The sequence below is a fragment of the Eptesicus fuscus genome, chromosome 4 (assembly GCF_027574615.1).
Source record: "Eptesicus fuscus isolate TK198812 chromosome 4, DD_ASM_mEF_20220401, whole genome shotgun sequence".
In the NCBI taxonomy this organism is placed as follows: domain Eukaryota; kingdom Metazoa; phylum Chordata; class Mammalia; order Chiroptera; family Vespertilionidae; genus Eptesicus; species Eptesicus fuscus.
The window spans coordinates 20,569,402-20,595,704 of record NC_072476.1 but is presented as its reverse complement, the minus strand read 5'-3'; the positions used below and the strand labels follow the sequence as shown (position 1 = coordinate 20,595,704).

The 26,303-nt window shown below is 49.0% G+C and overlaps 1 protein-coding gene across 1 annotated transcript in view; it reads right to left on the bottom strand.

The window, feature by feature from the left end:
• SNX29 (sorting nexin 29) overlaps positions 1 to 26,303 on the bottom strand; it is a 452,780-nt gene that overhangs the window by 101,730 nt on the left and 324,747 nt on the right. The window lies entirely within an intron of this gene.

The window sequence follows — 26,303 nt, the reverse complement described above, 5'->3', positions numbered from 1 at the left end:
AAAAAAGAACAAAAGAAAAAATAAACAAATATACTGGATTTCATAAATATTAAAAAGTCTTGAGCTTCAAAGGACACCATCAACAAAGTTAAAAAACAACCAGAGAATAGAGAAAGTATTTGCAGATTGTATCTGATAAGGATCTTATTTCCAGAATATAGAGAGAACCACAACTCAAAAATAAAACTAAAAAAATTAGAAATGGGCAAAGGATTTGAACAGACATTCCTCCAAAGAAGATATATAAGTAGCCAATGAGCACATGAAAAGATACTCAGTATCATTAGCCATTAGGGAAATGAAAATCAAAACCACATGAAATACTACTTCATACCACTAGGATAGCCATCTTCAACAAAACTGATGTAGAAACCAGCAATTCCACTCCCATATGTATTCCCAAGAGACTTGAAAGCAAATATCCACGCAAAACATGTACATGAATACTCATGGCAGCATTATTCATAACAGCCAAAAAGTAGAAATAAGCCAAATGCCCATCAATGAGTGAGTGGATAAACAAAATGCGGTCCATCCACACAACAGAATATTACTCAGCCATAAAGAGGATTGAAGCACTGACACCTGCTGCAACCCGATGAACCTCAATCACATGTGAAGTGACAGAAGCCAGACAGAAAAGGCACGTGTTGTGTGGTTGTACGCTTCCCCTTACATGAACGGTCATGAAAAGGCAAACCTCTAGAGAGCCCGTAGAGAAAGAAATTTGATTCCTGGCAAACGCAGATTGACTACTAATAGATACACGGTTTCTCTTTAGGGTGATGAAAATGTTCTGGAATTAGGGAGTGGTGATGGTTTTGCACCATCTTATGAATCCACTAAAAAGTAACTGAACTGTACACTTTAAAAGGGTAAATTTTATTATATGTGAATTACATCTCAATTTTCCCCCAATTTTTTTTTTTAAAGTGAGAGAAGAGAAATGGTCAGCGGGAAGAAGAGATAACAGCTGCTGACCCCTGCTCTGTGCCGTGTTCCGGCGTAGGCCCTCATGACATCAGCTTATTTAGCCTCAAAACAATTGGGGGAGGTGATGGCGTAGCCATCTTGGCCATGAGTCTCTGAGAGGCAAGGCTGCAGGGCCATGAGACTCCAGGAGGCAGAGGGGATGTTGGCCCATGCCCACTGCACCCACACAAGCGGGCCGTGCCAGCCAGCCAGCAGCCTGTCCCCAGTGCTCTCAGCAGCCTGCCTGTGGCACGGGGAGAGACCGGGAAGCCAGGACCGGGTGTCTGGGAGCGCCTACTGTGCGCTAGCCGTCTCAGGGCTCTTGCCCCCTTGTGGTGGTGAAGGGGCATCACTGCTGCTGTGCCAAAGGGGGAAACTGAGGCTCCGAGAGGTAAAGTAACTGCACTCCTTTCACATACTCTGAGGTGTGGCCCCGACCTAACCCTCAATTCACAGACAGGGGAAGGGAGGCCCAGAGAAGTGAAAGGGCACAGCCAAGGTCACCCAGGCAGAAGGCTCCCCGGGGTGATGACCACGTCACTCCAGACCAGTGGCTCACCTGCGACGTGCCAGGTACAACTGGAGCTCAGAGAGGCCCCTCAGCCATCCGCATCCTGAGCCAGGCGGCACCCGAGCAGTCGGAGAGGCAAACGCCTGTCTGAGCAACACTGGCATCGTCCTGAAATGGCATCTGGTGGGAGGAAGGCAGCAGGTGCTCGCTCCCCACTCCACCGGCGGCAGCACACCTTCCACACGGAGGTGGCGCGCATCGCGCTTACGCCAAGCTGTCATGTCTCCTTGTACTAAAAATGGTGCCGTGTTCCTGCCTTCATGCCTTCCCTCTCTCCAAATAGAAACTTGTCTGCGAGCTCCTACCCTGCTGCCTCCAGAGCACAGCCTGGGTCCAAGCAGGGGGCGTGGCCCGCACCTCTGCCAGTGCCACTCACTGGGGGGCTGGCACAGGGCAGTGTAGCACACCGGGGCTTTCCCAGAAAACAGCCTCAACCCTCTGAAAAACCAGCCTGAGAGATGGCTGCGATCAGTATAAAACTCCTGCATCATGCATGGCCCCTGACTGAGTTCATGGACCCTCTTCTCACTGATCCTAGCAGCTGCTGTGAGCAAGGGGGTTCTGAGACCCAGAAACTGGCTCAGGGGCACTGAGCAGGAGTGTCCGCAATGCACAGTGGCCATCTCCTGCACGGAGCTCCAGGATCAGGTGGCCCCACCGGCCACCATCCCAGCCAGGGCCTCCGGGAGCCGAGGGAAGGAAACCCACGGCCGAGGACCCAGGCGGTGCTAAGTGGAGCCCCCGGAGGAACTGTGCTCCTCAAGAAGGTAATGTGTGCTTGAACCAGTGCTTTCTAAACTGTGTCCTAAACGGTTCCACAGGTATTCATGGGAGGACCCATTCTTACAGATGGGGTTTCCGGGAGGTCCTCCTAAAGCAAGTCTTCCTAATTTTCTTGACCAGCTCAATTACTTGACCACCTTGCGCTCCTTTCTCTAAGCTAGAGAGAGAACATCTTAGAATTTTAATAAACAGATGTAAGGCAGACCATTTTCCTACAAAGTCCCCGTGATACAGACATGGCTGCCAGCAGATTAGTCCCAGCAGGTGTTACTTGAGCAGATCTCTCTCAAGAGGCCATGTGCTCTTTAACCAAGGAACACCTGCAAGGCCCCAGTGCAGACAGATTCCTTCCACCTGCCCAGGGCCTGGGAATGTTGCCTGGTCACAGCCTCCTCCTCTGGAACGGGTCGCCTCACCCACTTTTAATCCTCAGGAGGACTGACAGCAAAAACACGCGGGATGGTTTCCTTCTCTCCAACAGAAGCCACCAAGTGGCAGCATGGAGGAATGTCCCTGCCACAGCAGAAATGCCAAGCCTGGGGTGTCCTGCTCCAGCCCTTCTCATAGTTAGCTCCAGTGTTCTCGGGGGCCAGAGCAGACCAGCTCCCCTGCCCCATGGTGCCAGGTACAGGCCACATGTCACAGGGTGAAGGGCCAAGGAAGCCCCTAGCACTTTGGGGGGCCAGTCAAAGGTCTCCAGAACTCAGAGGGACTGGGTTTTGGGGGTGGGGAGCACTTCTGGGCTTATGGCTCTAGCTGTGAGGTCGAGCACAAAAGGAAGAATCCTATATAATAAAAGCCTAAAATGCAAATTGTCCCCTCGACCGGGAGTTCGACTGCTTGCTATGACGTGCACTGACCACCAGGGGACAGCATGGAACATGATGGGCATCAGCGACACAATGCTGGCAGTGGGCAGCAGTGGAGGCTCTGCTGGCCCCGATGGGCCCCAATGAGAGCAGGACCGGGGCAGGATGGTGAAGCAGGTGAGTGGGCGGCACCAGGCCAAGGTGGGTACAAGCTGGGCCCGATTGCCCCACAGACAACAACCAGCAGTGGTGGGCGGGGGGGGAGGGGGCACGGGGGCACCACCTGGCTTCTAGGCACTGAGAGAGGTGGGTGGGGGCCCGATGACTCAGGCGGAGGGGGGCGTGCGGGGGGTCCTGGTGCTCTCTGGGGCCCAGAGTTTAGCTGGGACCTGCCCTTCCATGCCAGATGCTCGCACTTCGATTGCCGGCCAGGCCTAGGGACCACACCCATGCACGAATTTCGTGCACTGGGCCTCTAGTGAATAAATAAAGGCAACAGTGCCCCCTCCTCCTCTGTTCCAATCCACCTTCCCACCACCAAACACCCTACCCCAATATTCTTGGGGTACAGGGCTGTGCTCAGGGCCCTGATATTGGGGCTCCTTGATTAGCCACTCCCTATTTGGGGCAAACAGAAAAACAAACACCGAGAGCTCACCATGTTGCAGACACTCCGTTTTTAACACTTTACATTCTCTTACGAAGCTGTCTGTATCATCATCCCCATTTTACAGAAAAGGAAACTGAGGCTTGGAGAGGTCAAATAAGCTGTCCAAGGTCACACACAGGAATCCACTCTGTGAAACTAGGTGTCTGACACAGAGCCCACTATCTCAAAGGACATGAAATAAATGGTGCCTTGTAAACTCGCCCATCACCTTTGACCTAGGAAATGAGTTTGGGGGGATATGAAAAAGGATGCCTAATATCATGACCTCAAAATAGGGGGCAGGCGAGTAAAACAGGAGGAAAATAATATGGTTGGAATAAGAGTCCAGAGAGAGTGGGCGGGGTTGCTAAATCCCAGTTTCTGCCACACACACACACACACACACACACACACCAGAAAAGGGAATGGGGCCTGTGACCTCTGCAATCTCATTATTTTCCTATTAGAAGACTTACTAAAGGGCATATTCCAATTAATGGACATTAAAACAGAGGAAGGCCTGGCCGACGTGGCTCAGTGGTTGAGCATCGACCTATGAACCAGGAGGTCATGGTTCACTTCCCGGTCAGAGCACATGCCTGGGTTGTGGGCTCAGTCCTCAGTGGGGGGCGTGTAGGGCGCAGCCGATCTCATCACTGATGTTTCTATCTCTCCCTTTCCCTTCCTCTCTGAGATCAATAAAAATATATTAAAAAACAACAACAACATGGAGGAAGGAGGCTCATTCTGTAGACTATTATTTCTCCTCAAGACATTTCTTCTCCCCTTTCCTAACTGACCAAAGCTGCCCAGACTGTAGCTAACCAAGACGTAATCACCGTGTGGGAGCAGGCCTCTGCAGTGGTCGGAAAGGAATGGGGCAAACACACTTTTCAGAGGAGTGTGTCTGGTTCTGTCTCCTTGGGGGCTCTTCCTCAGGCCGGGTTCCATGTCACCCTGAAGGCACTGCCACAGAAACTGCCTTGAACCACACCCTCAGCCCTATGACATGGCCCTAGGCCTGGCCAATACTACCACCCAATGCCCCATGTCTATGGGTTGGCCATATCCATCCAAGGGAACCCCCCAAAGGCCTCCCCTAAGAGGGAGACACAGTCAGGATCTTGGAGAAAGTTCTCTGCTCTCTGGCCTTGCTAACCCAGAAAGAAGCACGAGGAGAGAGACAGTGAGTCGTGGAGGTGGGTCCAGCTTCCTGGGCTCAGGGATTAGACTACTGAACTTCTATCGTGTTTTCCAAGATGCATAAACTAATAGACCATCTTTTAAAACAAAAGCAAAAACAAAAAAAAAACAAAAACATTTAAACTAACCAAGGTCTTGTGATTGGCTAGCACAGGATCCAGACTAAGACTGCCCTGTACTTGACTTCACAGTGAACTGAGGGTCTAACTCGGGCCTGGAACTTGTGATCTGCAGTCGTGAGGACAGCAACGCTGCTCCTGACAGTGCTGCTTCCTAGCTCCTGCTTTGGGGCCATTCCCTCCACACCGGGTCCTGCCCACCCCTCTTGGCCTGATCATCTTCCCCCTGGCCAAGCATCTCTCTGCCAAAGATGTGTCTTGACTGAACACTCTCCACCCCACCTGAGCGTAGTGCCCTAACCTTGGACTTCTACAATCCTGGTGTTCTCCCCTCACTTACTACGGGACATTACAATGACAGCATTTACCCAAAATGCACCTGTTTGCTTTACCAGGCCATAAAGCTCCCTTGAGGACAAGGGTCAAGTCTTAGAAAACAAAGACATACAAAGAGGTATAAGTAACAATAAACGCCGGGTGAATTTGTAAATGGGGAGGACCAATTCACTCAGTATCTGAAGCAGCTTCTACCTGAATATCCCCAGTCCCCTCCACCACATCACACATTTTATTTCCTTCCAAGCACTAACCACTAGGCAAAACTTCAGTGTTTGCTTGTTTACTGAGCCTCTGCTCTAGACTATCTGCTCCATGGGAACAGGGATCGTATCCTTCTGGCTCATGAGTTCATCCCCATGGCAAAGAAGAAATTCTGACACAGAAGGTGCTCAATACATAATTTTTGGTAGGCTCTTTGGTTGTTTGGCTGGAAAAATGAATGAATGAATGAATGAATGAATGAATGAACAAAATTCCAGAAAGGCGCACGTGAGCTACCCTTATGTTGTGAGCGCTCCTGGATCTCATGGTGCCAGCCAAGTGTTTAAGTAATGGCTCGGAAGACACATGCACAGGAGCAGCACTGCTGAATTCTTGCCACTCGGAAGCAGAAAATGTTTACTTCACTATTTCCTGACTTTGTTCAATGCAGAGAAAAAACAATAGGGGCACTTCACATCACACACGGACCCATTTTCTGAAACTTTCTTTTAAAAGTTCAATTTTTTAAGGGGGAATGAGTATTTCACTTTCCAACGTGTTCCATCAAAACTGAGTTTTTCATTACACCGCAGAGCTAGAGGGCATCACTCAGACACTGCGGATCAATAACAGCAATGTAGGAAAATAAACGGAGGCTCCATCCCCCACGAGTGAGACAGCAAGAATTAAATACTCGCCTCCTCTCCTCCGCCAAACCTCCATAGTTCAGTTAGTTACTTAGGGTGCTGTTCTCAGAGTCTACTCTGACTTGGCACTTGACTGAGGTCCTGGCCTTTTCCCTGACCACCGCTTCTCCCAGCCATCCCTAGTTTGTTCCCATCTCTGGGCTTGGGAGCACACAGGACCCTCTGCTCTCCTTATTCTCCCATAGCAGCTCTTGTAAAGCTCACTTACAGCACTGATTAGAAAAATGAGGATGACAGAAATCATCATTCTCAAGAACTAAGTATGAACTACTGTCTGGGTACTATATGAGGTGCTGAATAATCTCATTTTATTAATCTCATTTAATCTTCATAACCCCTTTGAAAGCTTCATACAAGTGAATAAACTGAGGCTCGGAGCTGTTATGTAACTTGCCCAGGGTTCCAGCTCTCTCAGGGCCCGGCTGAGATGTAAACTCAGGGATGACCCCAGTCCAGAGCCAGTGTGTCTGATTTCAAGGTCACTGCAGATCAGGTTGTCCGTTCTTATAGCCCCCAGCACGTCAAGTTATCTAGTGCTCCCTAGAGGCCAGGTACTTCACAGTCCTTACTTTAAATTTCAGAATGACCTTGCAGGTTTGGGTGATCTTTCCCCCATGTGCAGATGAAGAAGGTAAGGCATAGGCAACTGAATAAGTTGCCTGTGGTCACAAAGCAAGAAAATGGCAGGGTTATGGTAGGGTTGGAACATGGGTCCATTCAGAAGTCCATGCTCATTCTACTAGATCACAGAGTCACTCCTCCTCCAACCACAGACCTATTTGGGAAAAGAATCTAAAATACAGACTAGGCCTGAAGAATAATGTGGTTCACTGTGATTGTTTAGGACACTGAGAAATTGGAAGAAACCTAACTGTCAATTAAGAAGAATTGTTAAATTAATCAGACATGGAAGCCATTAGACTGAGGTGCTCTAATGCCTTGGTCGCCTACAGAAGCAAACTGAAACCTAAGCCAGAGTGAAGCCCTGTCAACGCTTCATGGTTAGGAAGAACAACCATATATCTTTACCAATAAGTACTTGCAAAATTTTCAGGTAGATACCCAGAAGACAGGTGGCTGGGTCAGATGGTAGCTCTTATTCTTAATCTTTTGAGGAACCTCTATACTGTTTTCCACAGTGGCCACACCAACTGACATTCCCACCAACAGTGCACAAGGGTTTCCTTTTCTCCAAATCCTCTCCAACACATTTTTTGCCTTATTGATAATAGTCCCATGTTCACTGCAGCATTAATCACAATAGTCAAGACAGGGAAACAACCTAAGTGTTCTCCAATGGGGATTGGTTAAAGAAGATATGGTACATATAAACAATGGACTACTACTCGGCCATAAAAATGATGAAACACTGCCATCTGTGATGGATGGATCTTGAGAGTGAGTATCATGCTAAGTGAAACAAGGCAGGTGGAAAAGGCCAAGAACCATATGATTCCACTAATGTGGATATAAAGCATGAAGCAACAAATAAACAAAGCAAACATACAAACAAGCAATAAAACAGCCTCATAGAGATAACAGAATGGTGGTTACTGGAGCGGGAGAGGGTGGGAGGAGGAAGAGGGTAAAGTGAGTCCAATACATGGTGACAGGAGACTAGACTTGCGGCGGTGAGCACACAATAGAGTATACAGGCGTCATATTATAAAGTTATTCACCTTAAATTTATATAATATTACAAACCAATGCTACACCAATGAATTTAATAAAAAAGAAGTACCAATCACAAACAGCCAACGAGGCTTTCCCAAATAATACAATCACTTAAGCTATAGAGACTGAATTCAATTTCTGCATCTTTGCTCTAAAATCCTTGTCCCGGGCTCCGGTCGGTGGTACGCTGTAACCACTTCTGGCTTGTGCTGCCCAATGTGAACCAATGGTCGCTCAAATAAACTCTGAAAAATGTTAATATGCCTTTCTTTATGCTTTAACAGAATAACCAAAGAAATTATATTACATCACTATGGTGGGATAGTGTATAGCTGTGAAAGATGATTGTGATGTAAACTGTAGAGTAACATGGGAAAAATTATATCAAATTTAAAAGGGAGACACAAAAGTTCATATGTGGGATAATTCCATCTAGAGAAAAAACTAGATGAGAAGAGATTTAAATGCAGAGAGAAAAGATTAGATAAAGCTATTCATTGTGATTATATCTATGTAGTGGGATGATGAGTCATTGTTTTCCTTCTTTCTAACTTCTTTTATTTTGCAAAATTTTTATAATCAACATGTACTACTTTTAGCATTTTTCAAGTTGTTTTTTTTTTTTTTTTTTTTTTTTAAGAAACTGGCTATTATCAAGTAGGGCTGAGTCCTAGCTTATTTTAATCCTTGGAATGGACACCATTCTGAGTTCTGATTAAGGGTAATTCAAGCCTTTCAAGTGTCCAAATTGTCTCTGTTGATTTTTTGAGGCGAATAATTGCATTTTATACTAAACTTATTTGCAGCTCAAATACAGCTCAAAACCTTGTTTTGATTACTTGTTTAGGGAAAGAGTCACATTAGAAAATGCATAAGAATCCCATTTGCATGATGGGTGATGAAGCAGGGAATTACAGTTGGGGAAAAAGAAATGAAAAAAACCAGCAAACCCTGAATATTCAATAGCCTGCACTGAATCTAAAGCTCACATTCTCTTTCACATCCAACAACTCTTCTTTCCCACTCTAAGCCATCTCCTGCATCCTTAAAGGCAATTTGGTAAACAGAGCAACTGCAAACAGTTGCACTTTATTTTTATTTTTCCTTTTGATATTTTATTCAAATATTACTTTTTATAGTGTACATTTATTTTTTTTTATCTTTTATTATTGAGAGTATTACAGATGTTCCCCCCTTTTTCCCCTTGCCCCCCACCATCAGGTCCCTGCCCCACCCCAGGCCTTCATCACTCTATTGTCTGTGTTCAAAAGCAATGCATATATGTATATAAGTTCTTTATTTACCCCCCACCATTCCCTCTGAGATTTGTCAGTCTGTTCCATGTTTCCATGTCTCTAGTTCTATTTTATTCATCAGTTTATTGTGTCATAAGTGAGATCATGTGATATTTGTCTTTCTCTGGCTGGCTTATTTCTCTTAGCATAATACTCTCCAGGTCCCTCCATGCTGTCTCAAAGGGTAATCGATCCTTCTTTTTTACAGCTTCATAATATTCCATGGTATAGATATACCACAGCTTTTCAATCCATTCTTGCACTTTAAATAACTGCTCAATGGCAGTCCAAGTTTCACTGGATTTCCTTAGCAGCTCTGCCCTCAGAGCATTCTCCTTTCTCCCACTGAAATAGCTGGCCTCTCTCTGGGTCTCCCAGGCTTGGCGTCATTTCTAGTAGGATACATCATCGGGCTTTGTGGCAAGAGAAGCCAGCCCAGAGAGTCCTTAAGCTGAGGTCAGGAAGCCAACAAGGAGGACCCCTGAGCCTTCTTCCCAGCGACCTCCTGGGGTTCAGCCTTCCCTGACCACCTGATCACAGGCATGGGGCCTTGGCAGTTTTATTAACATGAAGCAGTTCCAAGTACAGCCGATGCTTTAAGTCACTTTTTAAAAAAAATTAACCGCCAACTGAATAGTGAGTTACAAAGTCAAGAGTGATTCCTGTAGCTTAAACATATTTTCCTTTTACTAATGATTTTCCTTTGTCTCCATCATTCTTTGTCACAAAGAAATGCCCAGTTTTTTGGTAAAGTTAGAAAATAGATCAATATAAAAGGGAAAAAAACACATATACATACGAAATATCAACACCCAGAGAAAATCATTTTTGGTTCATATCGGAAACTGCAAAAATGGCAGTCCATGCAGATTAAAATATTTAATTAGTTGCCAACATTAAAAAATACGGGGTTTTAATATTTAAATCCAGAGTTCCATTTTTTAAAAGCCTGAAGTATCCAGGGACAAAGAGCCCAAATTCCTGCTCAGTGACAACCAGCTGGCGCTGAGAAGTAGCTGACCTGATTCGTCTCTCGCCTGGGCTCTGCAGATATCATACACATTTTAAATGCTGGGGATTACTGCTTTGACAGGACTAACCTACATATCCTAGTTAATACCTGTTTTTCCTTGTTTTATCATATAGAGAAGTAACCTTCCAAGCTGACATAAAGGATCTACATCAACATTTTTCATGGCTCCATAATACTGTCCTATCTTTCCTGACTTTTCTATAGAGTATCACTTTGAGGTACATGGATTCCTACTCTACCAGATATTCCAGGTGCCCCCTTAGCAGAGTGCCTCCTCAGGGGAGGACAAGGCCTCCTGGCCCGCGACGAATGTCCCTTCTGAGCAAAAGCCCTCAGAACCAAGCTCGGTCTGCCATCTCCTCTTCTCCCTCTGCCACGGAGAGCAGGGGGCCCCAGTGCGGGGCAGCGTCTTTCTCCTGGATCCTGGCAGAGAGACCACGTGGAGCATAACTAAAGCCAACCCACGGTGGACGTGCAGCACGGGCGGGGAACAGACACGTAATACACAGTGTTGGAAGGTGCACAGATTTGGAGATGGTCACAAAGGCATAACTTAGCCTCAGCTGACTGATATACTAAAGGGTTAAAGCACTTTTTAGATAACTAGAAGAACTACATACAACCGTTTGAAAAGGTCTCTCACCAGTGCTCGTGCCTGGCCCTGGAGGTCTGGGCAGGATGTGCTGGGGCGGTGGCTCTGGGTGGCCACTGGCTCCCGCACAGAAGGGTCCAGAACCAGACTGGCACTGCAGAAACATACCGGGTTCTGTGGCTGAGACACAGATGGCTATTTGTGTCAGTGGTGCCCAGGAGGAGAGGAAAGCAGTCCCCCAAAACACGTAGCAGTAAGCAGCCAGATGTTCACAATATGCAAGGCACTTAGGAAGGAAGCCTGACCAGGGAGGCGCGATCCCTGCCGCACAGGCCGCTCATGGGCACTCCAAAACACGTGCTCTGGAAGAACCAGGCCAGGCCTTCCCAGGATGCAAACCGGGCCAGGTGCGTCTCCCTTTTCCCGTCTCTGTCTGCCTATCTCTCCACTGAGCGATGAAGTAGAGTGGACTCGATCGAACTGAAATTGTGCACTGGGGCTGCCCATACCACCACGGCTCCTGGTCCTTCTCCTCCGTGGGACCTGTGGTCTCAGAGCCGAAATGGTTTGCTGCTCCCCATTAATAAATGCATGGATGATAATGCAGAGGCTGGAGTCCCCGAGGGGGACACTGTGACCTAGGACATCTGTGGAGCTAATGACTAGCAACAGTTTCACTCTGTCTGACCTCCTTGGAATCAATCTGCCAACCTAAGCAACCCACATTATATTTAGAATTAACCAGCTGGACTCAGTTTAGATTATCCTAATTTTGTTGGTAACATCCAAAGCATCAGAGTCAGGAGCAGTCGAACATATGCCTTCTTCTCCCCATGAGGCCTGATCAGGGTGTGACCTTGGCCATGGAAATGTCATAGAGCTTCTTCACAGCCAGTTTGGTCTGGTGCTTGTTGGCCTTGACATCCACAGTGAGCACAGTGTACTGTTGTTTTCTATCTTCTCCATGGCTGACTCGGTAGTCAGGGGAACTTCAGAATGGCACAGTGGTCTAGCTTGTTTCTCCTGTTAACCACAATCAGCACCTCTAATAGCATCGATCAGTCTTGCCTACTTTTGCATTTAGATAAATGCAATCCCCTGGTATGTATTCCTTTTTTCAATCTAGCTCCTTTCATTCAACATTGGGAGATTCACCCATATCACAGCATGCAGTTACAGATCTTCATTCTCCTTGCTGTCCAGTTTTCTACTGTGTGAACATACGTCTCACAGTTGGTTTATCCACTCTTCCGTGGATGGGCATGCCATGACTGTTATTTTGCACTTATTCATGTGGTTAATATTTGTTTTCCCCCTCACTAGACTGTAACTTCATGATGACAAGAACCTAGTCTACATGTCCCCATGATGTAATCCAATCTTTAATACAGCGCCTGATCCATAACAGAAGATGGAAGGAGGTTGGAATAAGGAAAGAAGGGGGAAGAATGGAAGGAATACATGTTACAAATGCACCCAAAGATAGGACCACAGCCTAAAATACAAGGACTGGTGCAGCGAGTGTGGCTCCATGGCTGAGCATCGACCTATGAACCAGGAGGTCACGGTTTGATTCCCAGTCAGGGCACATGCCTGGGTTGCGGACTCGATCCCCAGTGGGGGTTGTGCAGGAGGCAGTTGTTCAGTGATACACTCTCATCATTGATGTTTCTATCTTTCCCTCTCCCTTCATCTCTGAAATCAATACAAATATTTTTTAAAGTAAATAAAATACAAGGTCTGTTTCAACAATCAGGTTAAAGAATATCCCAATTCCTGCTTGCTATAAGCCCCTCTCTCTGCATATTCACATTAAATTATGCCCTTAGGTTCTTATACAATTCCTGCCTTTTATTGCCCATAAAGATATTTAGCTGTTATTAGTAATAATTTGCAGATACAAGTTTTTGTCTCTCAAAATAGGCTGCTTACAAGATTCTAGTTGCTCTAGGAGATGCCCTAAGACAGAATATTATTGTCTTTATATTATCAGTACATCTAAGAGATAAAACCATTCACAATTTAATTATCTCTTCAACTTTCTTTGTAAAATATGCACTGCAAAAAAAACCACCACACATCAGCAAGAGGAGGGTGGGCTCTCTCGCATGCGCACACACACACATGTGTACGCACACACAAACACATACACGCTCCTGCACAAGACAGAGAACAGAAAGTGATCACAAGGCCATCTGGCAAGGATTCAACCCTTGAGCAGTGGCTAGACCCTAGACAGACCCCACACTCCACTCCTGAAGGACTCTTCCCTTTACCTTCGATGGAGGTTGACAAGAGGAAGTCACCACATTGCCATGTGGAAACAGAAATTGGCTTCTGGCACCTGAAACACACACCTGTGAGGCTTTAACCCAGACACATGCAAAGCCGAGCTACCTGTGGTCCTGCTTACCTCTGACCAACCAGTTCACAGTACCTGATAGCTTCCCTTTGTGGAGCTCACGCTCTTTGGGGAAATTATGAATAGCCCAGACACAAGGCCCTGCCCACCTCACGAGCTTCATCTTTTGCCCAGGTCCACTGGCTCCTAGTGAAAATACTTGTTTCCCTAATGCATGTATACACATGATTGCCTGTCCTGTCATTTAATAAATATTTATCAACAGGCACTGGCCTAGGTACCAGGACACAGCAGAAAAATAATACGGCTCTCATGGAGAGAGTGTGCGAGATGATAAACAAGCAAGCACATAAAGAGCGAGCAGTGCTGCCATTTGACAGCAAGATGGGAACACGGAGGGGACATGTGTGTATTAAGCATCTACTATGTGCTAGTTACTGAGCCTGACGTTTTTCCTGTATATCTCGCTTGATTCTCACATCAACCCTAGACATGAGGTAGTCAGCAGCTAACTTTTACAAACAAGGAAAATGGGACAGGAAAGTCTCACTTTGACTAAGGTCACACAGTTGGTAAGTAATAGAGGTGGGTCTTGCATCCTGATTCTTAAGGGTCCAAAGCCCAAAGTATTTAAAAACCAGACTAACAGAAGCCAAGCCAGCCACGGTTCCTTTATTTTTTCATAAAAAGACCTAGAAGTCCAAAGTAATGGGTGCTACTCCTAAAAGACAAGGTGGTAGATATTCAAAGCAGCCCATTTTGTGCTTTAACAAGTCCAAGCCAAAATCAGGTCAGGAAGAGAGTACAAACTGAGGTCCCAAAGGAGGTTTGGGGTCCAATCAGGCCTTTCAGTTCCCAGGGCCTGCTAAGCCCTTAATCACGAATACCTAAAAACCCACTGAGATGTGTAGAAAATTTTCTCTCAATGGTGAAAGGAATCTTAGATCTTTTTAAATCTGTTTTTCCTTAAAACAGATGGGATAGTCAAGGAAAACATGAGCCTCCTCTTATTCCTACAACTGTAACTAGAACTCTTCCATCAGAGCATTGTGAGAGGTTAAGGAGATAAAACCATCCACCATCTCCATCCATCATCCTTGTCATCATCAACCATCATCATCTACTATCACCGTCATCATCATCATCTACCATCCTCACCCATCATTCTCATCCTTAAGCATCACCATCAACTGTCAACCACAGCCATCATCACCATCACCATCACCATCATTATATCACTATCCTCCTCCTAACCAACCATCCAACATCCTTATATTTATTTCACATTCTCTCTCCTTTCCTCCTTAGGGAAACTCGGGCACGAACAAGGCACATTGTTCTCTTAAAGATTATAGAACTAGAAGGTCACCTAGACATAGGTTTGTAGCTTAGCCCTGCTACTCACTAGCTGTGTTACGTTGGACAGGTTACTACACCTCTCTGATCTCAGTTTACTCATCTGTAAATAGAGATAAAAATACTTCCCCTCACAGGGTGGTAGCGAGGAATCAAAATTATGTATATGAAAGGCTCAATAAATATCAGTGCTTACTCTTCACTGTGGCCTTATGCATGTTTCCTATGTCCTTTTTTCATAAATAGATTCATGTGAAAATGAGCAGGGGAGGGGCAGCCTGGGTAACATGACTCAGTTACTTCCATAGCCCTGCCTGTAGCTTCTTCTAAATCACATGCTGCGAAATGCAGCTTGTTTTCCTTTCCTCATCATCTGGTAACTGAGTTGTTCAAACCCTGATTCCCCCAAGTCTTCCCTGGCTCTCTGCCTCCAACCTGCCTCCTGCTGTCTGGGCCACAGCTGACCAAGCAGCAGCGCAAGTCCAGAGGCGAGGTGCCTCCTGCCCAGCTCCACTGTCCTGTGTGGCAGTCAGAACACCGGCTTCCCTAGACTTCCTGGACCTGAGAGCAACCACACATCTTTCACATTCTCCTCTCTACTGGCCCCTGCAAAGCAGCCTCTGCACACCGCCAGCCGGAGCAGCTTCCTCAGCTCACACAGCCAGAGAGTCTGACAGAGTCGCTCGCTGGGAAGTCTGGCACGGAGCTGGAATTCACAGTCTCAGATGAGTCTGCTGGCAGCACAAGGAGAGAACCTTTAAAGGTTGGACTCAAAACACTGTATCTGGAAGGGGTGGTAAAAAGTTCCCAAAGCTTAAAGCAACAGTCCCACCCATTCTACCTTATTATGAGTCCTCAAAGCCAGAACTGGGGACAAAACCCCCACAAAAGCACTAGCGGTGTACACCCCTGTTCAGATGAGAGCCCTCTCCGGCCAGCACCATTCAGGTTCTGAAGATCGTCATGGAGCTCACCCAGCGAGGAGAGGCACTTACCCACCCATGCACAGGGCCGATGTTTTTATACACAGAAATGAAGTAATTATTATTCCCATGCCACAGGCCTTGGGAAAACATTCATCACATAAACATAAATCATAATAGCTGACATTTGAACAGCTGCCTAATTGCTTGCAAACTGTTTCTACCTGCTGCCTCCCACAGCCTGAGGGTGAGCATCGGGTGAGTAGCAGCACCCTGTTCAGAAAAGGAACCTCCGCTCGGCAGTACCAGCTCAGAGCGCCAGACCACAGCTCAGGTCATATGTGGCTGAGGGTCAAGATCAGTACTTGGTAAGACTACCTGCCTTTGAACAGCTCTCCACGCTCAATTTTTCTTAAATCAAGTAGTCAATAACCGAGAATGTGTCTATCCTCACAACGACATCCCACCTAGCCCACTGCAGGATGACTGGATATAAGAGACAGACAGACGAGCCAAAACATGCTTTCTAACTTCCACCTGCTGGTCTCCATTCTGGCCTCTGGAGGCCCTGGGAGACCAGCGAAAAACCCTGCCCTCGGGGTGGGGAGACCAGCAGTGACTCTGGCTCTGACGCCTTTGAGCTGTATGACCTTGGACAAGTTATTTACTGACCATTCTGAGCATTTCTTTCTCCACCTCTAAAATGGAAAGAATGTCTACAAAAGCTCAGGTCTATTGCAGTAATGAAATAAGACACAGTGCTTCAGCAGGTCAGTCACAAAACTCCTTGCTCCCCAAGATTTGAAGACCAGGAAACAAAAGAACACTCAGTAAGTAAAATTAATGACAAGCAGGAGACCGAAACAGAGTAATTGACGAGAAAGGACAGTAATTGACGAGAAAATAATGAACAATACGTAGAACAATGGGACAAGGACACAAGTAGGCAATTCGCCAAATAAAAACACTAATGACAAATTAAAGTACAGATGTTTGCTCAACCTCACAAATAATCAAGAAAATTCAAACACCAATGAAATATTTTTTTTCCTCTTTCAAACTGATAACATTTAAAAGATTGGTAATAGCCAATATCGGCAATTTGGGAGAGCAATGTGGATGGGCCCATTAAAATAAGAAACGCAGATACTCCTCCCCTCAGCAAGCCCCCTTCTAGTTATCTTAGGAAAAGCCTGCAACGTGTGCAAAGAGGGCTCTACAAGGATAACCCTGGCAGCTCTCGGTTTGCAGTGGTCAGCAATAAAGCAATCTAAGCGTCCATCATCAGAATAGCTGCATACATGATGCTTCTCTCATACCAGGAAGTAACCCCTCTGTAGAAACTCAAGAAAGTCAGGAGGCAAGGTGGAAGGCATGTATTCTATGATCCCATTTATGTCCAAGAGAACAAAATAAAACCGCACCAGCATTCAGGGTTCCCATGTAAAGCAGCAGTTCTCAACCTGGAGCGACTGTGCCCTGAGGGGACATTTGACAATGTTTGAGACACCCTGGGTCGTCACCACTAAGGAGAGAGTGTGGGAGTGACTGGGTAGAAGCCAGGGATGCTGCTCAACATCCTACAGTGCAAATGTGAGCCCCACCACGAAGAACTGTCCAGCCCCAAATGCCAACTGTGCTGCAGCCGAGAAACCCTGGTGCAGAGATACATAACTGTCACCAAGCGGCTCCCGAGCCAAGCCGGGCTGTATGCGCCTGGGAGCTTCAGTGGACACATGCTGCTTTGGCCCACCTGACACCAGTCCCCCTTCTGCAGGGTGAGCTCATCCTCACTTTCCTCTCCCGCTGACCTCTGCTTGGGGAGTAGGTATATGACCTGCATGAACAGCGCTCGTCCGGACACAGTGCATGACAAGGGCATGGCCCATGGGAGAGAAGGGCCATGAGAATCCACTCCAGGACTGCTGTCCACACTGGGAGAAACAGAGGCCTTTTCCACGGGGCAGCTGAGCGGAGGGGATATCCGCAGGAGCTGCCTGCGCCGCCCTGCCTGCAGCCTGGCTGTGAACAGAGCCATCCCAGAGCGCCAAGCAGCTCTCTCCAAAGCTGGGGGACGGTCCTCATGCCACTGAGTTTCCATTAGGCAACCAATGAGGGTCCTTTTTTCTTATGCCAGTTTGACCCAGGCTTCTTTCTCCTTCACCCAAGAGGGTGCAGCGATGCATAACCCTGGTGCAGAGATGCATAACAATAAAGCAGGTGTAGGTCAGAATTAGTATCTCGGTCAGAATCGGTGGTCAGCTAGTCCCCACACTGCCCCTGTGTGAGGAGCCCTGGGCTGGATGTGAACGGGGATCACATCACAGGAGCAGGCTGGGGGCCCTGCATCCAGAGGGCCCTGCCTGTCCATGTATCCAGGACTGCGCAGATTCCACCGCTACACCAGCCCTTTGACCAAGACACAGCTCCCTGAGCAAACCTGCCCCCGGGGAAAAGCACAAGGACAGTAAGCGGAGCATTGGGAGGAAACATCGCTTCATCGCTCACGACTGAGCAGGGCTTCCTGCCTGCGGGACTGCTGGTACACTGGGCCAGGACGCTGCTGGGGCTGTCTGTGTGGCAGAGGATGTCAAGCAGCATCCCCACCCCTCTCTCATCCCCCATCCACCCCACCCCCTGGCCTGGGTCCTGTAAGACACATGGGACAAGTCTGGGCAGTTTACAAGGGCTGCTCCTGGTGATGGAAGGCAAGTGTCCCGGAGAAGGGACATCTGAACTGACTGAGCAGGAGACCCCAAAGTTTCAGAACCAAAATCATTATCCGGGGTACGGAGAAACCCCCAGACACCCAGAGAAACCCCAGAAACCAGTGCAGATGACCAAGCCATACCTGGAAACTCCAAGACTACAACCAGACACCACAGGCCCCCTTTCTCTTCCTACCCACTCTACTTGGAAAACAATTTTTTGATAAAAGAATGATCATCAATAAAAATATTCTACATATGATTCCTGTTATGAGTGGAGATCAGTTTTCTTTGCTGATCAGGTGAATTTAGGGGCCAATGGCATATGGCCGTAAAGCAGCGGTCGCCAACCAGTGGCCCGAGGACCACTGGTGGTCTGTGAGGTCCGAAAGGTTGGCGACTGCTGCTTTAGAGCATATGATGAAAAGCAATAAAGTCCCTCCCATTTTAAGAACAAAAGCATCACCGACCAATTAACACTTGTTTCAAGTCTGCATGAGAATGTTAACTGGTCATTAAAAAGCTGCAGGCAAATATCATTAGGAGAGACCAGGTAACAGTGCCAGGGACCCCCTTCTAGCACCCTGGGTCCTCTGCTGTCAAGCGACCCCCAAGGGCAGGCAGCCTGGGCTGCCAATCAGCATGCCGATTCGGGCTCCAGGAGAAAAAGTTGCCCCCCACACTTTACCTAATCCCTCCACCTCCACTTCCCAAAAGCTCAAAGAAAGCCTGCAGTCCAACAGGAGAAAGACGAATCCAAGAGCCATCTGATGAGCGAAGGCAGAAAACAGTCGCCCCCTTCGGCCCACAGAACGTCTCCTTCCAGGTACCAGACCAATGGGCAGATAACGAGGGTTCCCCGCTTCCTCTCTGAGGTGAGGATGGAGAATGGGCAGAAGACAGAGGGAAAGGGGAGGAAGAAGGGTGGGAGGGCAAGAAGTGAGGGGGGGAGAGAGAGAGAGAGAGAGAAAGGAGACACAAAACAGAGAGAGGGAGAGAGGGGAGGGGAAGGAGAGGTAAGAGGGAGGTGGAGGAGGAAAGGAGAAGGAAGAGGAAAGCAGAATGAGAAGAGGAAAAGACTAAAAAAGGAGGGGGAGAACGATGAGAAAAGAAGAATTGTAGAACAAGGAAGAAAATGAGAAGACCCCTGCCCCCACTCTGCTTTCCCAGTCCATCTTCCTGCCCAAGGTCCCAGAGGGAGGGCGCCACCTGCTGGCCCTCAGACACAGCCAGACAGCGCAAAGGAAGCAAGTAAGGGGCCCTCTGGACTCTGAATGTGAGAGGTGTGCTGGGGGGCACGGTCTGGCTCAACGCGTGAACCCAGAGCACTTGCACTGCAGACCAGCTGGGGGAAGGCAGCCGCCTTAAAGGAGATGCAACTGGATCATGGCACAGAAAGCAGTGCCCAGGGCTGTCTCACGGGGAACAGGAGGCTCCAGCACTCAAGGCGGCCACTGGGCTGGCACTCTCCTGGAGGGAGGGCCCGTGCTACTGCTGACCTGAGCACCCACCCCCACACAGGAGGGCTCAGCAAGTGTTCGATGAATGAATCAATGACTGGGCTGGGACCCCACGTTCCTGGGCTTTCCTCTGCCGGCCTCTGAGCTACGTGGACTGGGGAGAAACGTTTAGAAACGCAGAGATACTCACTCCATCACCAAGGCTCCCAGCAAGCTTCCCGGGAGTTTCCTGTCCTGTCCTGGCTTCTGGCCAGAGCTCCTCCCCAGGGGAGATGTGAGGTTCATGGCCTTCGCTTTCACTACCCCATATAACAACCCAACCACTCAGGACGTAGTAAAGGAAAGAAAAACTGGGCTTTTCGGGCCTAGGTTGAGCTGCATGAGGGTTCACGTGGTACTTTACAGAATGTGCCATCTTTTCTCCGTGGGGACTGGATGGGGAGAAGAATCCATCTACCTGTCAGCCCTGACCAGGCCCCCGGCCCCAGCCTATTTCATCCTCTGACAGAGCAAGATAATGTCCTGGGAGGCTGAGCACGGCATCCGTCCTGCTCAGATGATGACAGGTGGGCCTGTCATTGGCAAAGGGAAGGTCTGATGGATGCAGACACTGGGACTCCGATTGTGCAGCATCCTGAGACCAGACAGCAACCCTCCTGCGAGGAGACCTTCACGGCTGAACTAGTTCATCTTGATTTTTTTTTTAATTTTTATATTTTATGCAGGTGAGAGGGGAAAAGTGGCCGCCTGACTTCCTGTGTAATTACAAGGCTCATTGAAACATGTCACGTGGTGCTCGAGGCAGGTGTCAAAGCCAAGGCTTCCAGAAGTACACGTTGATTGCATTCCAATCAGGACTCTAAGATGGTCCTGCCGAGTTGGTGGGGAAGGCCGTCTCGGCCATCACAGGGCCCCACCCCTGTCCCCAGCCTACAGGACAGTGCATGGTGCCTAGACGACCCGAGCGGGCCTCCGACCTGCAGACGCTGGCACACTTGCTGCCAGTCTGCGGGTCCTGCCTGGTTCTCTGCCCCACACCACCCAAGGCAGGCTAGAGCTCTGCCCAGCCTGGGGCCCAGACCCCCGGAGGTCTCCGTCCTGGTGTGCTGCCACCTGGTGCCCTGCCACCTGGCACTTCAGTCTCTTTCCCCCGCCCCCACCTGTCTCCTCAGGCCAACAAAAACACAAAGAAGTCTCTCTTTAAAAAACAAAAACTTCAGGCTTTTGAAAAACAACAGCCAGGCAGGAAGATGTCTTTGTTGGGACTTGTACTCTCCCCAGAAATCTCCTGGCAGACAAGGTGACAGGAAAGGGCCAGCTGCCTCTGACGGGGACCCGATGACGACCTCCACCAAGCTAGTCCTCCTCAGGCCTCTGCTGCTCCAGTGGTGGAGGCGAGGGTGGGCCACGGCGACCATGCTGACGAGGGCTCTGAGCCGAGCTTCATGCACTGTACTGAGTGGCTCCCAAACACCCGCTTACCTTCCCATGTCATCACCCACCTCCTGCCTCACTTGACACCACCCTTAAAAACAGTACGTGAGGAAGGCAACTGCCAGGAGGCAGCTCTCACAGCCACAGCTCACTAAGAAGGGCAGGATCGTGGTGCCAGGCCCGAGGCCCGACCAGCATTGGTGCCCCTTAATGCCTGTTCCCCACAACTCAGAGGGAAGGGGGGATGAGGCTCTCTCTGCTGCACTGCGGAGTAGAACCAACCCCTCCTTCTGCCTCAGAGGCGCCACTGTCCCTTCCTCCCCCAAGTTCCCCATCACAGGAGGGGCTGAGGGTGGGGCAGCAGGCCTGGAGCAGGGATCTTGGGCCTGGGGAGCCTCGGAGACCATCTTATCAGACTGGAGGAGACAGGCCCATGGGGGAAGTGGTTTGGCCAAGGTACCCAGAGGTGGGCAAGCCTGCAGCCAGGGCTCTCGACTCTGCATGGATAAAGGCATTATACTGTGATAGAAAAAGAAAGTTCCCCGTTTGCAAAAGCAGGAAAAAGAGTAACAGAAAATAATAGTGACATATACATCAAGGGGGAGGAAAACGGACTTCTCTTAGCTTGGTTTTGGCCTTTTGCCTCTATCAGGCTTTCCCGGAAGCCTCGAGCACCCCAAGAGCGGCTGTCATCCTCAGAAGTGCTGGGGTGCTTGAGTGTGTGGGGTGGAACGGCCTGGAGGAAGGAGGGAGCAAGAACAGAGGCAACGGCCCCTGTGTTTTGCTTATTGTGCAGCCTTAAGCCAGGGCTGGCTGGAACGAAACCCCAAAATCCACCCACAGCTGCTGTCCCGCCTGCCTTGCACACTACGGATATGGCGGGAAGGACCAGACGCGAGTACGAGAGAATCACTTCAGCTTCAGAAGTGGTCCCCGTCCCCCCGAAATCTGGCAGGGACCTTCTAGGGCAGAGCTCCTCACAGGCATGCTCACTGCAGCAGGGCCCCCATCCTGCACCTGGCTCAGCCCTTTCCTCCTCCTCTCCTGAATGGATCCCTCCCTCTCCGCAGAGCTACACACCAAGGAAGCGTAAAGATAGAGCTGCAGGTAAACGAAAACTTGAGGGCCTGAGGTGTAAGCCTCCTTAGAAGAGAAGATGAAAAGGAAGAGCTGAGAAACCCTAAGTGCAAAGAGCAAAGAGCAAAAACATCACCGAAGTCCCAAACCACCCCCAGCCCACCTGGACCTTGTGGTCTATGATTAATAGAACAATGGGCGTTCCCTGCATCACACGTGTGAATACCCTGTGCCAGAATGCACCTGGGAGGGAGTGGCTCAGGCTCTATGATTCCCTACTGGGGGAGGGAGACCTCCCACACGCAGTGGGTCTTCCTGGGGCACCACCTCTCCTGCAGCCAAGCCTGGGCTCTCCAGCAAAGGGGACTTGTTCTAGAAGGAAAAGGCTTTACTGAAACAAAGCAACCTCTTCACAAAGGAGCCCTAATTACTTGCGCTGTGCGAATGGGATACTGTAAGCAGCTAGTGGTTCTAGTGGCTGAATGCCAAGGCTGATATTAACGCACACCGAGGTCCCATTCCTGCTGTACGCACAGTGAATGGCTCTTCTCAGAGGGAAAGACCGGAGGGCTCAGACCAACTTCGTGGCTGTGATGTTTGCTTAAGAAAAAAACAGGCAGGTTGCTTTAAGGTCTAGCGGCCTTTGCAAACACTGCAGTAGGACACAGACACAGTGGAGCGCAGACCTGTTTGGAAGTCAGGGCAGTCAGGGAATAACATCAAACAATTACAAAGACAGAAATCAGGAAATAGTTGATTAACACGGATGTAACTATATCAGATGGAAGTGATGGAGAATCAAACCTGCAAGCACATCTGTGTTTGCACAGAGAGAAGAAGCGAAAAAGAAATAAGCAAGACCAGTTAATAGATTGAGTCTTGTTCCTGACATTTTATTTGTTGCTGCTTAATCATTTTCTCTCTGGCTAGTGTCTGCCAGCAGCCAAGCACTAGCAGGGGCTAGAAGTGTAAGATATATTTGTGGACAAAAAACTTGAATTAGAAAGTTCCGGGTATCAATTTTACTTGTTCTGAAAATTGGTCAAGTGCTGCCATTTATTACTTTTAGAGCCAGAACACACCTCGGCCCACCGATCACAGGCGAGGAGCATGGGAGCCTGTGTTCAGAGGTGCAGACCTTTGTTAACACCTGGCCGGCAGTCCTGCAAAGGGACAGCACTTCTGGCCAAGTCCCTTCACCTACAGATCACATTCCTCTGGCACTCACCAGTGCATCTCCCCAGGCAGGTTCTCGGCAAAGTCTCCTGAAGTCGCTCAAACGAGAGACTCTCAGGGAACGTCCCTGAGCCCTTCCAGGGCGGCGCTGGGATTGGCAGGGCTCCGGTGGCAGTGTGTCTGCAGGGGACCCAGGGCCGTCCTACAGAAAGTGCCTGGCTCGGCCCCACGTGTGCCCTTGGCCCACCGTCTCAGGGATGCAGGATCCTGGTCAGGCTGGGCCTGGCCCTTCAGAATGAAGCAATTGCCCCATCTCTTTCTTGGATTCTTAAAGAGCTAGACTGCACCCTCCCTCATTCACAGAATCTGCAAACTGATATCTTGTTAGAAAATGCTATTTGGACTGAAAAACATGTTATAGGATGAGATGCTTCTCTGTGCCTCTGTTTTCCCATTCACAAAATGGGGATAAGGGTTGTTGTGAGGACTGAGTGAGCTAGTTATTGTATGTAACTCACACAGACCAGTGAGAGGCAGCTGCTGCTTCTTAGAAATGTTACTATTATCACTGTAGGAAAAGGTCCGGAGTCATACTTGGCTCAGCTTTTGCTCTTGAGGTACCAAGTAGAAGCATCATTAGCAAAAAGGAGAAAACAATGCATTCAAGAGGTGCTGCTTCCCCCGTTCCAACATCAAGAGAGGTTTCAGGGCCCACGGTGAGGGCTGCAGCTGCCCGGGTGCTCGGAGCTGCCAAGCGGCTAGATGAACTCTGGGCCGCGCCCCCTCCCCGTCACTGGCTGGACCACACCCTGGGAAGCTCTCATAACAGTGTACGGGGAGAGGGAGGCTGGAACGCCACTGTGACCGCTGTGGCAACAATCTCCCAGGCAACGGCATATCTGCTGTGTCCCTCTCATTTCACAACTGGCTTTCAGAAGCTGGAACCTGCCACGGGGTGAGCTGGGGGGAAAGAATCTAAAATGAAAGGTCAAGGACACCTCTCCAGGGACATCACCTTTTCATTTCGCTCGGAATAAAAGCTTCACTCTTCATCCTCAGAGCAACACCCCGGCTTTCTGATGACCACAACTTGGAGGCAGAACTTGAAGGGAGTGTGTTTATTGGGGTTTGGGATACAAAGAGAAAGAAAGAGGAGATATTCAGAAATCTGTCCTATCTAATCCCCCTTTTTAAGTCAGAGCTGAGAGCAACATGTACACCCCGCTTCTCTGACACTTTGAGTGCTAGTGCTGCCCAGCTAAATGGGGAGCAAAAATGACTCTCGGGTGCGAGCGTCCTTGTGAAATCATCGGTCCCTGAGATTTTAGGTGAGACGTGTGTGCCCTGCTCATGCTCCAACCTCTGTACCGCATGTCCACCACCAGACCTGTCCCGGAGCCCAAACACGCAATCATGTCTGAAGACCAGAGAGAAACTACGTGTCCATTGGGCGCCATGTAATCCTAATGTGGGTAAGAGCATTCCAAGTTAAGTAGCGTTACTATTTGCATTTCACAGACAAGAAAGCTGAGGTTTACTTAAGGCCACAAAATTGAGTTTTATTTTCAAGTTCAATGTCATTTTTTTTTATTTTTTTTTTACCGTCTCAGACTTTGGAGGAAATCTATATATATAAAAGGCTAAGCGACCGTCGCATCCGAAACAACCAAGCGGACGACCGAACAGGCTATGTGGGGCGGCTAGGCTGACAGGGGGGTTAGTGAGGGATGACCAAACGACTGAGCAGCAGGCTGCATGGGGCAACCAGGCCAGCAAGGGGGTTAGTGAAGGGTGACCAAACAACTGAGGAGCAGACTGGGTGAGGTGACCAGGCCGGCAGGGGGGTTAGTGAGGGACGACCAAATGACCGAAAAGCAGGCTGTGTGGGGCAACCAGGCCGGTAGGGGGGTTAGTAAGGGGCAACCAGGCTGGTGGGGGTGGGGCGGCAGTTGGGGGCGACCAGGCCGGCGGGGGTGGGGGGCAGTTGGGGGCGACTACACTGGCAGGGGGGGCAGTTGGGGGTGACCAGGCCAGTGGGCGGGGGGGAGGGGCAGTTAGGGGCAATCGGGCAGGCAGGCAGGTGAACAGTTAGGAGCCAGTGGTCCCGGATTGTGAGAGGGATGTCCAACTGCCAGTTTAGGCCCGATCCCAGCAGTCGGACATCTCCCGAGGGTTCCTGTATTGGAGAGGGTGCAGGCTGGACTGAGGGGACCCCCCCACCAGTGAACAAATTTCATGCACTGGGCCTCTAGTATCTTAATATCTGAGATGACTCTTCAATGGGTCAATTCCCCACCAAGAAAAATGGCAACAAAACACAAGGCTTTTCACAGAGCTCAGGGGAATAAAAACAAAACTCAGTGAACATTGTTGTGATACCAGATGCCAGCAGAACCGGAAGCAGCTACAAGTCAGATCTAAGAACAAAACAGTTGCAGGACAGGTGAACACCGACGGCGGGACATTGGGATCCAGGGAGACAGAGAAAGACAGAGAGAGGATAAGGAGGCAGGGCTGGAAGAGGCATCAGAAAATCAGAGAAAAGATGGAAAACTGGGGTCCCAGTTGTTGAGGCAAAATTACTTCCAAAACAGACAAAGGTTTCAGGGTCCCAGACACTCAACCCGAGCCAGTGGGTGGCCGGCTCTACCCCAATGAAAGAGAGGAGACAACTACAGTTTTTGTTTGTCGACCAACTGTTGCCCCTTCTTTGGAAAGAGTACCCGGGTTTACATGTGGGAGCCACATCTCCCCTCTCAGACACATGGTCAGATAACATCTACCCCAGCCCCGGTGCCAGCGGTGGTCACATGATCCAAACCTGGCCAATCACAGAAGCCCATCACCCAACCCCAAGGTG